This window comes from Columba livia, chromosome 9, assembly GCF_036013475.1.
Source record: "Columba livia isolate bColLiv1 breed racing homer chromosome 9, bColLiv1.pat.W.v2, whole genome shotgun sequence".
Taxonomy (NCBI): Eukaryota; Metazoa; Chordata; class Aves; order Columbiformes; family Columbidae; genus Columba; species Columba livia.
The window spans coordinates 15,380,880-15,394,575 of NC_088610.1; positions in this window are offsets into that span (position 1 = coordinate 15,380,880).

The following is a 13,696-nucleotide window of genomic DNA, read 5'->3' on the forward strand; positions in this document are numbered from 1 at the left end:
TTAAATTAGTCTGGAGTATCCTTTTTTTTTTTTAATTATTTAGATACTCATTCCCACATTCACAGAATCACCTTGCCACTTTCAAAATAAGGATCCTTGTCACTTTAACCAGGCAAGTCTGAAAGATGTGCTGGGAAGAACAATTTTGAGTTCTGCACCTTTATAACCAATAGTTTCTGTTCACATTTCTATTCACACGCATCAGAGTGAGTGCATACGCACAGCTCAGGAGCCTGTGTCACAGGAATGGCTGCAGTGGGCATACCTGAGATTTCTGAATATTTTGCCTTTTTATGTCAGAGGGTATCCCCAGATTGGCGCAAACATTCAGTATCCTCAGACAACTTTCACATTTGATCTTTTGGTAGAAAAGATAACATATTGAAGAAACCTGGCTATATGGCTGTGCCATGTAAACTGTCTGTCCAGCCAACCATCTATCCCAGTTGTCTTAGAGATCAAGAGGGAGCGACATTGTTTGCTGTTGTCTGAGGACATGTAGCTCAACCTCTATTCTGTATTCCACCTTCTGCAGATTTAAAATCTGTTTTACTGTGTTGTACCATTTACCGTATGGCAAAATGAAATTAGTATTGTGGTTCTGGAAAAATGACACCTAAGAGGTGGTTTAGGTTAATCTATCGTATGAGAAGTGGGAGGGAGTGTCCTTCTTTAACCAATAAACAATTGCAGTAAATAGGTGGTTCAATTGTCTATGTACAATACTAATTCCCACTTAGAATGCAAGCAAAATGAAAAAAAGCAGCAAGATTACATTTTTATAAATAATCGTCAAATTTTTGAGTTGAATTTCATGCACAAAACACACTGTACATACTGCAGCATAATGCAGAAATATTGGCTCTGTAGAATTTTTGCCTTGAGTAATTTGGCATTTTTACTCATTTACTCTTCCTTTTCATTGCTGTCTTAAGTACTACATGCTTTGAACAGCTTAATAATGTTACAAGTTATTTTGCTGAACCAACATCCTATCAAATGTGCTTTATCATCATGATACACACATTGGCTGATTATAGCACTGAACTTGAATATCAAAAGCAGCAAAAGTATTTTTAAGTTGGTTTTTGTCTTTCCTCCCATCTTTAAGTATAGGTTAAGGATGGCCATTATTTTTTGTCCTTTAAAGTCAACATCTATTTTTGTTCTGATTTCAGGCAGTATGTTCTTAATATTGGTGTACCAATAAGGTAACAATGCTTATGTTATTGTGTGAAGTCCGTTCAATTTATTTCTCATGGAAATACTGAAATTTCTCAGCTAAAAAAATGATTTGTTTTCATTGTCAAACTTTACACAATAGTTTTACCATAAACACATAAGATCTTTTCTTTCACTGGAAAATTTTGCTACTTTTATGTGTAACTCGATTTTGTCCAATTAATTCTATGTGTAGGTATTATATAGCATTTCATATATCTGTTTATTGTTTAATTGCTTAAAGTGGATTTTCAGGTTTGTCTGCTGTGAGGATTTAGGGTTATTTTTTTCTTTTCTTTCTTCCTGTATACCACTCAATGATCAGCTGGCAAGTTTTATTTTGTAGTAATTAGAATTTTCATGGCATGGAAATTCTGGGCCCCTGAAAGTTATTCTTCTTTTTGTATTATTTTATACAAGTATGAGCCTGATAAGACTGCACCAAATTTGATAAGAGATCATTGATTGCACATTGGCTTGGACTTCTAGTGAATTGACATTACTGATTTCCAAGGATTATTTACAAGTAATTATTCAGGTTGGAAGAAAGGAACTGAAAACCAACCCCCTAATTTATTTCATCATGCTCATTCAGTGGTGACCGTCCATCTGTTAATAAAATTGTCTTAGTGTAAACAGTTAAAATGTGTAATACAGGAAACCCCATGAATGCTATTGGCAGCTTTCACATTCTTCTTAACTAAAGTCGCTATCATTATAAATGAATCTGTAAGTGATTATGGGAATGCATTGCTATGGTAACTGTGATCCACAACAGCAGCTGCTTGCTTTTCCTTGCTGTTGCATATATACATTAAAGATTACGATGTCTCTTATTTCAATTTTAATGTGTTTAACCTGAAAAAAAAAAGACATCAGCATTTCAAAAGCTACACATCTAATGTCAAATGAAGCCAATCTATGAGTTAGGTATATTTCGTCTTTCAGTTTCAGTCTTAGAGTTGTTGAAGATCATCTAAAGCCTGAGCTTTAATGTGATTTTGTGCCATGAGAAATTATTGCACAAAGGGTAACACAACAGAATCCCTTCCATACTGTTTTGTCAAATTCAAAAGATGAGAAGAATTTCCAATAATTAGTTTCTTCATTATCAATACTGATCAATTTTTGTAGTAATCACAGTCAACAGTTGTGAAGTTTTCCTCCCTTGCCAGCCTTTGCAGGAGGAATATATAATTAGGGCTTCTGTTCCGGCCTTTTTTTTTGCTTTTTTTTTTTTTTTTTTTTTAATTTCAATATCCCATATTCTAAGGACTAAAATCTAGTCAGTTGTCCTCTGGTTCTATGCTGTACTCTGTTTTGCATTTTCAGAGATGTCTTTGGACCTAAGCTATGCCATTCTGCTTTGCTATTTAGATACTTTATAAAACAGCCTGTCTCTTGGTCCAGCAGGCAGAGGAAGAACAAAGTGTGTGCCTTATGTCAGTAACAGTAAAATAATCACATTAATCTTATGAACAATCTTGTGAGAGAAGTATTTTATGTTATCCCTGCTTTAAAGATGAGGAAAATATAACACAGAAAGGTTACAAGTCTGGTTGAAATCTCAAGTATTACTTATGGAAATAAAATATTACTTGGCATAGAGAAGGGTCAAAAGAATTGGAATCTTGTATTACAGTTCACCATGCTATATCTGCTATATAAAAAATATAAACGAGGGCTAGAAAAGGTTCAGAGAAGAGCCAAGGGGTGATCAAAAAAATAACTTCCTTACTAGGAGCAATTTAGTAAACTGGGACTATTAGGTTTGAGAAAAAGATATAATGGAGGGATATGATAGAAGTACGAGATGGTGAGTATAATGGAAAGGCTGCATATGTCTCAGATGTTCATCTTTTCTACTGCAAGAACTACAAGTACCAATTAAAAAACCCTACAAATTAAGCTATTTGGATTCTGTTTCAGAGCAATAAAATGAGTACTGCAATCAGCAAAGGCAACCGCAGATACTCAAAGTTTATATTGGTTCTAAGGAAGACCGGGCAGGTTCACAAGAGAGAAGCACATTGAGGCTGAGTACACGGAAACTGTATTTGACTTTTGAAGTCCCTGATTAGAGAAAGATTGCTCAGGTACAAAAAGTCTGCAAAAATAATAGGCAAAAATATATGTCCGTGCTATTCCTATTGCTTCCTAGGCACCCACTTCATGGAGATATTAATAGTTAATGGCAGGATGTTGGTCTACATGGGTATTTGGTTTGGCCCAGTAGGCTTGTCCTTAAATGTCCATAGCCTGTGAACAGCATTGCCTTTCAAAATATAAAACAACGGTAAGGTGTTTAGTCTTGCTATATTTGGTTTTCAGACATGAAACAAATGCAAATATTTGAAAGTTGTTGGCAGATGAAGTGTTTGACAGTAGGTCCATTATTATTCTGTTTGTAAAACATTGCACTTTTAAATGATTGATCTTCAGTGTAAACTGAAGGACTTAAAGACTTGCTTTCTTGTCCATTTATTGACATATTTTTTAAACACCTAATTGAGTTTCCTCGCACTGTGTTGAATCTTCTAAAGGATGTAGTTCTCCTAACTGCATTTGTGTTGAATGTTCTAAAGGATGTAGTTCTCCTAACTGCATTTGTTAACTTTCAAGAGTAGGGAACATAATATGAAATGACTGGCTCATTAAAATTAACTCATACTGGAAGAAACAAAGAAACAGTTGTTGACACTGGAAGTACTTACCATAGTAATGAACTGTACAACTTAGGAATCGCTGCCACAAAGGACACTACTTTTGTAATAGCTTGGTATTTTTTCTGTTCCTTCATGAATACAGCTTAAGGTGTGTTCATACCAGCCCTGCAGGCCCTGCCAGCTACCAAAACCTTTCCACATAAACCCAATACAAAAATCTTGGAGGAAATCAAATATTTTGCATATGCTATACTTGAAAAAAAAAATCTTAAAGCATCACTGGGCAGATGAGTAACTCTTCAAAAGGAAAAAAAAGGAATGAAATAAATTTTACTGTCATACAAAGGATGTGCTAGAACTGTTAATAACAACTAATGAGAATGGTAGTAATGAGAAATACAAAACTAAATTCTAAACTATGATAACAGGAATTAAGCTTAAGTAAGAAGACTAAAATATGAAGAATAATGACAGAACATTTGGTATGGCAATGAGCATGTTTAAAAATTAAGTTTAGATGTAGAAAATGGTAGAGCACAGGTAGGAGTTGGTAGGTAAATTCAGGCCTTAGCATCTCAAAATCTTCAAAAGTTGCCATGCCATCTAACAATGGAGACATATTTTGCTAGCAAAAATACATATGTGCTTGAAGTTCTGCTGTGTTCAGAAGGGCTGAGCCTCTCTTTCAAGCTTTAGTCCCTTCAGAACTGAAAACAGTAAGCAATCCTTTGCCAGTGTCACCTGAGTGGCTTCATTCAATAGGATGAAGGACACATCTACCAGACGTATCACATCAGTCAGTCAAAGCTACATAGCTACTATCCCATCTTTGCATTGTTTAGAGTCTAACAAAAGATTTTGGATTCCACTTTTGAGGGTCAAGAGCTGAAAAGCAATATGAATGATCCCCAGTAGTGGTGCCCTTTGTGAATATAGTCACAACGCTGCAAAGACCTTCGTTTGGAGTCTACCACATTGAAAAGTCTAGGAACTTGAAGCTTTGTGCAGAAATAAATAACAAATTACAGTCTAGTTGGCATAATTTAAAAGCCAGTTCTAACCAGTTTTTACATCAGCCAACAGTCTTGCCTATAGAAAACCATACAGTGCTTACCCTGCTTTGCAGATGAACACTGTAACAAGGCCTACATGTTTGCAGACCTCAGAATTAAGATGGCTAGAATAAGGAGCATCATGGTTAATCGTGCCGCAGACTTTCAGTAAAGTCTGTTTTGTCCGCACAACTGTGGTTTATATAGATCACAGCCACAGCAAATTCAGCTTAAGTAATCCAGAAGGATATGTTTCTTTTGTCATAAGAAGCACACCTAAGTAAAAAAGTATTGCTGCTGTGCTTAGTAAGGTGGCTACAAACATAAGACAAAAATGAATGAAAAGGAAGAAGATAATTAAAATAAAAAAATAAAAAATCACCACCAACCACCAACAAACCCAAACACTTGTAAAAGAATTGAGAGGAAAAAAAATATGAAAAATAATTTAAAAACTTATTAAGAGAGAAATGGGTTTAACCATTTGGTAATTAATGTCCGCTCGTTCATCTGTTTACAGACAGCTAATTAAAATCCTCTAGTCTCAGAAAGGTAATAGGCAAAGATACCAAAAAGGGGGAAAGTATTGAATTTGTATCTTTAAAAACAGGGAGCAAAACCACAGCCATTGTTGGAGCTGGAATGGTCAGGAAAACCTTGGGAGATTAATATCTTGAAAGTAAGTGTAGAATCCCAATGCAGGATTTCAGCCAAGATTTAAATTCAGTGATATTAGAATGATCTTTTCTTTCTGGAAGTCTCATTATGGTGGCCCACAGCACATTTATGACTTTCAACATGTATTTGTCTACAGAAGCAATATTCAGTTTTGGCTTGTATAACCGGAAATATTTTTTAAATGGATCTCAAAAGTGTTACATGAGCATGGTTCACTCTTGGATAACATGTATACAGTAGCATATTCAAAATAAGCAAGAGTGTTAAGATGTACTCTTACATAAATAGAAACAGTAGTCTCTAAGTGGAAAAACTGGCATATGGATCAAATTATAGACCTATCATAGTCGGAAGAACAAGAGAAATGAGATCTAAAGAAAAAAATAGCCACAAAGACAAAGAAAAAATATTTTAATTCACTTACAGTAAATGGGAACTAAGGGATTAGGAATATAACAGACAGAAAAGTTATTGACTTTTAAAATATTAATTCGGGAACATAAGTTAGACAATAGTAAAAAAAGGCATAGCAAAATGATACACGGAATTTTGACTTATCTATTCATCACCTTAGTCCTATGGCAATGAGCAAGATGTAATCACCTGTGTTCAAATACGGGTTTGGCATGCAAGTGTACCATAATCAGAACTCACATTAAAATCATTTTACTTACTACACTTTAAATATTACAACTGGAAAGTATAAACTTAACCCCAAGCTAGTGGAAATGAATATACTTCAGTCCGGCTTTGCCTGCAGGGTAACAGTGTGCAGAGGTGGAGGTTGGTTTCTCTTTTTCTACTCATTAATTCACTGCATGATCTAGACTTTCATTAACTGGAAAAGTTCTAGAGATCTAAGACAAACAAATGCCTTTAAAAAAGCCATTATTCACTTATTGTTTAACTGCTTACTAAAATAAAAAGTAAAGGAAAATTGCTCTACAAGGTGAAACATTTGGACAACAATGAAGACAGCATTGCCAGTAATATATATTTTGAAGGTTTTGTCCTAATAAGTACTTTTTTTTGTTTGCACTTTAAAGCACTCAAAAAGATCTAAGTTTAAGGCCAAACATTTTCTATTTACCTGCCTCCTCTTCAGGAAACAGCTAGATCTCCAGTTTGATTTCATACATTGTATTAGCCTTGAACATTTGCCAGGTCAAAGGCATCTTAAAAATGCTTGTGGTGGTACTCTAGTTACAAACAGTGAGAAAAAAGTTAACAAGGTGCTCCACATGGCTTAGAAAGCCACAGTCTGGCTGATTGTTTAAAATTAAACCACTGGAAGAAATGAGGGGATACAATTAAGGTAGAAATTTTTATTTAATTTTCATTTTGTTCAAATTTGATTTTCACTGGTTTTCATTGATAAATGAGTAGTTTACAGGAACAAATATTAATGACTGGTTTGAAAGGCGGTCTGCATTTTTTTAACTGGGTTCCCTAAAAGACCATAGTTTGTTGCTGGTCACATAGCTAGAAAGTGTTCATTCATAGATTCTGAAGTCTTTAATTGTAACTATCTTGGGTTAAACAAAGTTTTGCTGAATCTAAGGTAGGGCACTCTCAGAACTCTACCATGATAGTAATGTACAGTGTGAGCATCTTTCCCTGTTAAGTGATAAAGAACATGCACCCAAGTGCGCATACTCAGCTGTGAGGGTTCTCAAGCAGTTCACTTGTTTGTGTACTACCTGATGTTTTGTACGTTAATGACAGAACCTGAAGGTAACTGAAAGGCTGGTGCTCGCTGGCCACACTCTATTAGGAGACAACATGCTCTGAAGACCGATTTTGTGTCTGAAGTTTAAGTTCAAGACGCAATCTGAAAATACGTGGTTTCTAGCATTTAACCATGTAAAAGAATAGAGCTGTATTTTGTAATTTGCCACCCAAAGAAACTTGTAGGTGTCTGAGGTCATAGGGTTGAGAAGCAGTATTAGAGAGTGATATTTAATTAAAATGGCATCTCTTTCAAGTTCACAAATTATTTCAGAGCAAGTTTTGCAGTAGTCCTTATCAATCACTGATATATGAGAGAGAGAAGAAAGAAAACGGCCCAAGTCAAAACATCAATAGTTTCATCCTCTGATTCTGAATCAATTCCTACAGAGACAAAGTCACTTACATTACATACTTTCTGTACTTTACTCCAGCTGACAATCTGCTGGTTATAATGCAAGAACACAGGGGCTCAAATAGCTTTTCCCGACATGGTGTGCCATCTGGCACAAAGCAGTCCTACAGAGCCTGCTTCCCTGCTCTGCTTTTGCAGACCTAGTGATGGCATAATTGTAAGCCCTGTCAGTTTTCTGTAGCAAAGTTAGCTTAATGCAATCTATCTGTAGGTATCAAAATCACTGTCACCAGATGCAAATGTTTCATGATCCCAACTTAAAGATATAATTATATTTCCATAAAGAAAAATTCTCCAACATTAGAAGTACATTTGAAAGTGTACCAGGATTAAAACAAGAAGTAGAGAATTATATGTGTCACTGGTTGGTATGTTGGTGCTTAATGGAAAAGCATATTAGGTTGCAAATGAGTTATTTCACTGTTATGGGGCCAAATGGTGATCTCATTTCCTCAGATGCAAGAGATGAGAATCTGCTTTTAATAAATGAAGCAGTAACAGGATGAACCATCACGCAGTAGTGCTGCTTAAGTATTCCCAAGCAGCACTATCGGTACATCTCACTACTGAGGCAAGGATGCGTGTCTTTGTAACTTGGATTTCACAGCATTCTGAATGATACTAGAATGTGTGCTAAGGTTGCGATGCTGCACAGATGGTGACTGGCATCAAATTACTCTTTCATTTGTGACCCAACTCAGAATTCAACTGTAAGTCTCCAGCAGGGACAGGACAGTAAACCAAGTCACCGTGAACATTTTTTTCTTTCAATGAAATTTTTAAATGTCTGGTTAAATGCCACGGCTACTGATGAGAATGTTGTTTCCTAGACATTAATGCTACAAGGAAAAAAAAAGACTGCAGAGTTTACATTGAGAGCACCATGTATTCAGATATGCTGAATAGCCAGGTCTTTGGTTCTGAAAAATACCTTTTAACGCAAAGATTCCATCATATTTTCCCACATTGACACTAAATGTTGTGGATTTCATCTTCCTCAGTACACTATTCAGTGTTCAAGTTAAAAGAAGGCTCTCTTTTATCCTACTTATGATATAATATTGCTCAGTGGAATCAATATACATTTCATACTGAAAAAAAAATGTGTACACTCGCATTTAACAACCATAATTTTGGACTCATACAGTTCAACAGTAGCAGTACAAAACACTTCTGAAAAATTAGAGAAAGCTATTACATGTGTTTCTGAGTTACCTACTCTGTATTGAACTGAAGCAAAGGAAATTGTTACCGGAGATTTATGGGACAAATGAAAACATCACCCAAAGCATTGATTATAGCATGGTATTTTCTAGTTTCCCAGGAGATTCAAAACATATGTCATAGTTTTGCAGAAGTGACAAGTACCATATCTGAAGAGAGATTTTTTGGTATGCCACTGTAATCCTTTACTATTTAGGCTGCACGACTGGCAAGATTCCAGCTTTCTGTTATTCTGCAGTGTTATAAATGCTGTTGTCCATGGAAACCTCTGTCCACTGGGGGAAATAACTTAAAATGGAGGGCCACAAGTTTCACTTCACACTTTAGTGCAGAGGAAAGACAATGAAGACAATAGTCTTCTGTAAATGGGATTGAAATGGAGGGCAGAGTTGAAAGAAAAGATGTGTCTTCTGTATAGCTATTGGCAGCTTTTCTTCAACAGCATGTCCAAATAAAAGATCGTGTGTGGTGGCATCAAAATATTAAGCCTCTGTGTAGCTGGATGTCTTCCTTTAGGAAAATGCCTGAATTACTTGATAATTCATAATAACACCAAACACCTGTATAGTAACTATTCAGGGATCCCAAAATCATTCAGAAACATGAGTAAATCTCACAACACGTAAATGGCAACATCTTTACAGGAAGTGCATGGCAAAGTAAGGCAAGGAATTCACATGTTCCATCTCTCAGATCTGGGCTTTAGAAGAAGTAGACTTCATCAATTCTATATTTTTTAGTTGGCAATTTTGACTTTGAGTTTGTCACACTGAAAAGATCCATTTCTGAAAAAAGAGAGCATCATAGTCCTGAGATTGTCATGCTAGGTTCAAAGAGGAAACAAAAACCACAGAGGAGGTTTTGAGAAGTGGCTTCCTAAAATCATTGTGCTTTGGGGCAGTATTTACCCTCAGTTTACAGGATCCGTACATTTGAATGATGCTGCCTTCTCACAAAGCGCTAGTGTCAGTATTGAGGGCTTTGAATTTTTCCTTGATTCTACGTATTAACTGAATTTGCCTGTCCTTCCTATATGAGTTTTCTTACAAGACCAAATGACTGTCCTGGAGGAAACAGTTTCTACCTTTTCATGAAAGAGGGATGATGCCTATTCCCAGTTTCTTTGTAGATGTACTGCCATGAGCTGTAACAATTGTCCAGTGTCTCAACAAGACAGAAAAATGCGTGGTAACTTGTTCAAAAGTAGTTTCATTTCAGCAGTACTTTTACATTTTCCTTCACGATTTCTGAATCACTGGCTGGTTTTTGTTTAAGAAAAACCCCCTTTTTTGCTTGCCCTGAGCAGATCATGTGAAAAGGAGTGGGAGGGAAAAAAAAGAATCCTGCTTACAAAACCCAACATTTTTTAGTATTATTTAAGAAATAAATCTCCTTTTCCGCATTAAATAACACTGTATTGACTTCTATTTGCTTTGCAACAGACACTCAAATAATGGTATTCCCTAGCAACTTTTCCTTACTGATATGAATCCTGGAAACAAAATCCATTATTTACAGTACTTTTGAAAATGTTATCTCACATGAAGATGTTTGGACAATTTAAGGTAACTGCAATTCTTCCGTAGGCCAAAGCATATACTCTGTTTAATCATTTAGCGAGTATTTTCAGAAATACAGGGCTCAAGTGTCTAAATTCATATGTAAAAATCTGAAATGGGATTTATTTTTCTAATGAAACCAGGTAGAATAGCAGAACACAAGTAACAAACTGTGAATTGCTTGTTTTTACGGCAATATCACCTTTATGAACTGCAAAACAAGTATGTCTGCATTAGATTTAGATTGCACAGAAAAAAAAAGCCAAACACAAGCAGAATAACAATAATTTATGCCTGAGCAGATGACTAATCAGGCTAACTCAAGATTTTATTCTGTTTAAAATACAGGGTGTTTCAAGAAGATGGGCCCAATTTGGAAGCAATACTGATTTCAAATTGGGTACATGTTTTTGAAACACCTTGTACACTGTTTATCTGGCTGGCTATCCTTATGGTCCCTCCCATCTGTTTCAAATGAGTGACAAATTTGAGGATTGTCTTGAAAAGGTTCTTTCGATATCAAAACTTGCACTATTTTCCTTTACAAAATTATAATTTTAATAGAAAATTTTAAAATGTTAAGGAAGGACATATACATTTGCCAGTTCCCATTTGGTATGCAAATATTCCCCTGTTTGCCTACTATGACTGCAATTCAGTTTAAGGTGTGCTCTTATCATATCTTTCAAAATGCCGTATATCTTTTGAAATATCACATGAAAAACTACATGACCCACTTCTTTCTATAAAAGAGCAGTGCAATAGAAGGTATTTCTTAGCGTACAATATTCCATTCCGACATTATGCTGAATGACATTTATTAGTCAGTAACTTTAAATAATATATTAAAACATTTTTACTGACTTTTTCGTAAAAAGTCTAGCTCTTCTGTGAGATATGAATTATTCACTTCCATGGAACTGATTTCTATGGGGGCTTTAGGAGGAGACACTGAAATCTGAATTCTCATTGGGAAAATGCAACCCATTGTATTATCAGAATACTAACATACTCTCACTTTTCTTCTACCATCTTAAGACATGAAAAATACCTACCATTATAAAACATTAGAATATCCAAATTCCAAATATTTAATGTTATTTTTTGAAATGCATAATTCCTAGATAAAGGAACAACTCATGAAGCCAGGTAATGCTTTTTCAGTAAACCACTAAAAATTAATTAGCATGCAAGATGCAAATGTAATACAAGAAATTACTTTCTGTCAGAGCCAATAACTGACCTTTTGCTTGTGTCTTTCAACAAAAGGCCATATTCAAAACCAGACATAACAAATACTCAAACAAAATAGCTTGTGTGGTTCACTGGCAGAGTCTTCCAGAGTCACAAAAAGAACCTTTAAGCCTGCACATTAACTCAACCTGGCAAACATGTTTCATGGTGTAATATATCCCATTTAACACTCCCAAAGACCTTTTTTTTTTTCTCTTGCAAGTTAAATGTTGTGGAATATAGGAAGATCTACACTCAAAGGCTCTTTTTCTTGACATTTGGAAGGTGGGAAGAAGATGAAAGCAACAACAAGAGGAGTGCTGAATCTTTATAACTGTTGTGTCTCCAAATCCAGTAAAATTCAGCTTATCGGGAAGCTACAACTTTTCCTCTTTTCCAAGACCAGTTCAATTCACTCCACTTCAGAGTGACAGAATGTGTGGATGTACACAATTTCTGGGTTTTGCTGCCACTAAAACAAAAAAAGGACTGCTGTGAGACATTGATCTAATAATTCCTTATTGATGGCTCTTCTCATTTTAGAGAATCTTGATGCTGGTGGGTGAGGACCTATCTTTCCATCCTCTGTACAGCTGGAGGGCTGTACTCAGCACGTGAAGTCTTCACAGAACCACAGAGTGTTCAGGATTGGAAGGTACCTTGAAAGATCATCCAGCCCAATCCCCCTGGAACACCCAGATGAGGTTGCACAGGAATGTCCAGGTGGGTTTTGAATGTCTCCAGAGAAGGAGACTCCACAACCTCCCTGGGCAGCCTGTGCCGGTGTCTGTCACCCTCACCATGAAGAAGTTTCTTCTCAAATTCAAGTGGAACCTCCCGTGTTCCAGTTTATACCTATTGCCCCTTGTCCTGTCATTGGTTGTCACAGAGAAGAGCCTGGCTCCATCCTCGTGACACTCACCCTTTGTGTATTTATAAACATTAATGAGAGTCTTGCAAGGTTTGGGTTGTCAGACATGTATTTCTTAATGGAAGACTTCAAGCTGTACACTAGAGGAGAAACATCAAGCAACAACAATATCTAAATTTAAGTTCAACACCCTTTTTCTTTCTTTTTGCTAAAGCTGCCTTACAAGGCACAACTGGTTCTCCTGGCCTGCATGCAATGGAGATGGAAGAAGACTGGCAAGAGAGGAGACAACACGGTGAATAAAGAAGACTGTTAACTGCAAGTCTGAGAACAAAGCAGCAATACTACAAGTGCTGGCTCAGTTTGAATAACTTGCCAGCATTTCCTATCTGGGATAATTAACTGATTTCTTCTAAAATTATTTCCTTTTAGGGATGTTGAGAAGATACGCTCTTTTTCCTAAGAGATACCTAATATGTGACAGACATGAAAACCCCCAGAAGTCTCAGTGTCCTGAAAGCGCACTGATTAATCAGTTAAGCACTTAAGGAGCACTGGCCAGAACAGCGTGTTTGCTTGGAAGACACACAAATCCAGCTTTATTTCAAGCCTTTAGTTAACTGGGATGGTGAGCACCTGTAGTTCCTCTCCCTACCAGTGCCAGACAACGGCTGTACATTTTAACATGGAGCACAGATGGAAAGAATATCCTCAAGCAGGGAATTAGTATCTGTTCTCCCTCACATAGCAATAGGCACACCTTTAAGTTTGTTGTTCATTTCAGATTGTGTATTCTTACTAGAAGGATATGAAAAATAATATCTCTTTCAAATACCAGAATATAGTTTGCCCATAACTCATATAAGAATGCACTAGGCATCCAGGCAGACTATGTGAATAATCCAAAAAATACATTGTGTACGCATGTTAGAAGACAGGACAGAATTCCTCACATGCCTCAGAAATAGAACAGATTAGGCAGGACATAAGTCATAAAGACCTTTCTTGCAAAGGTGAGTCAGGGAAAATCTCACCAATATTAGTGGTCT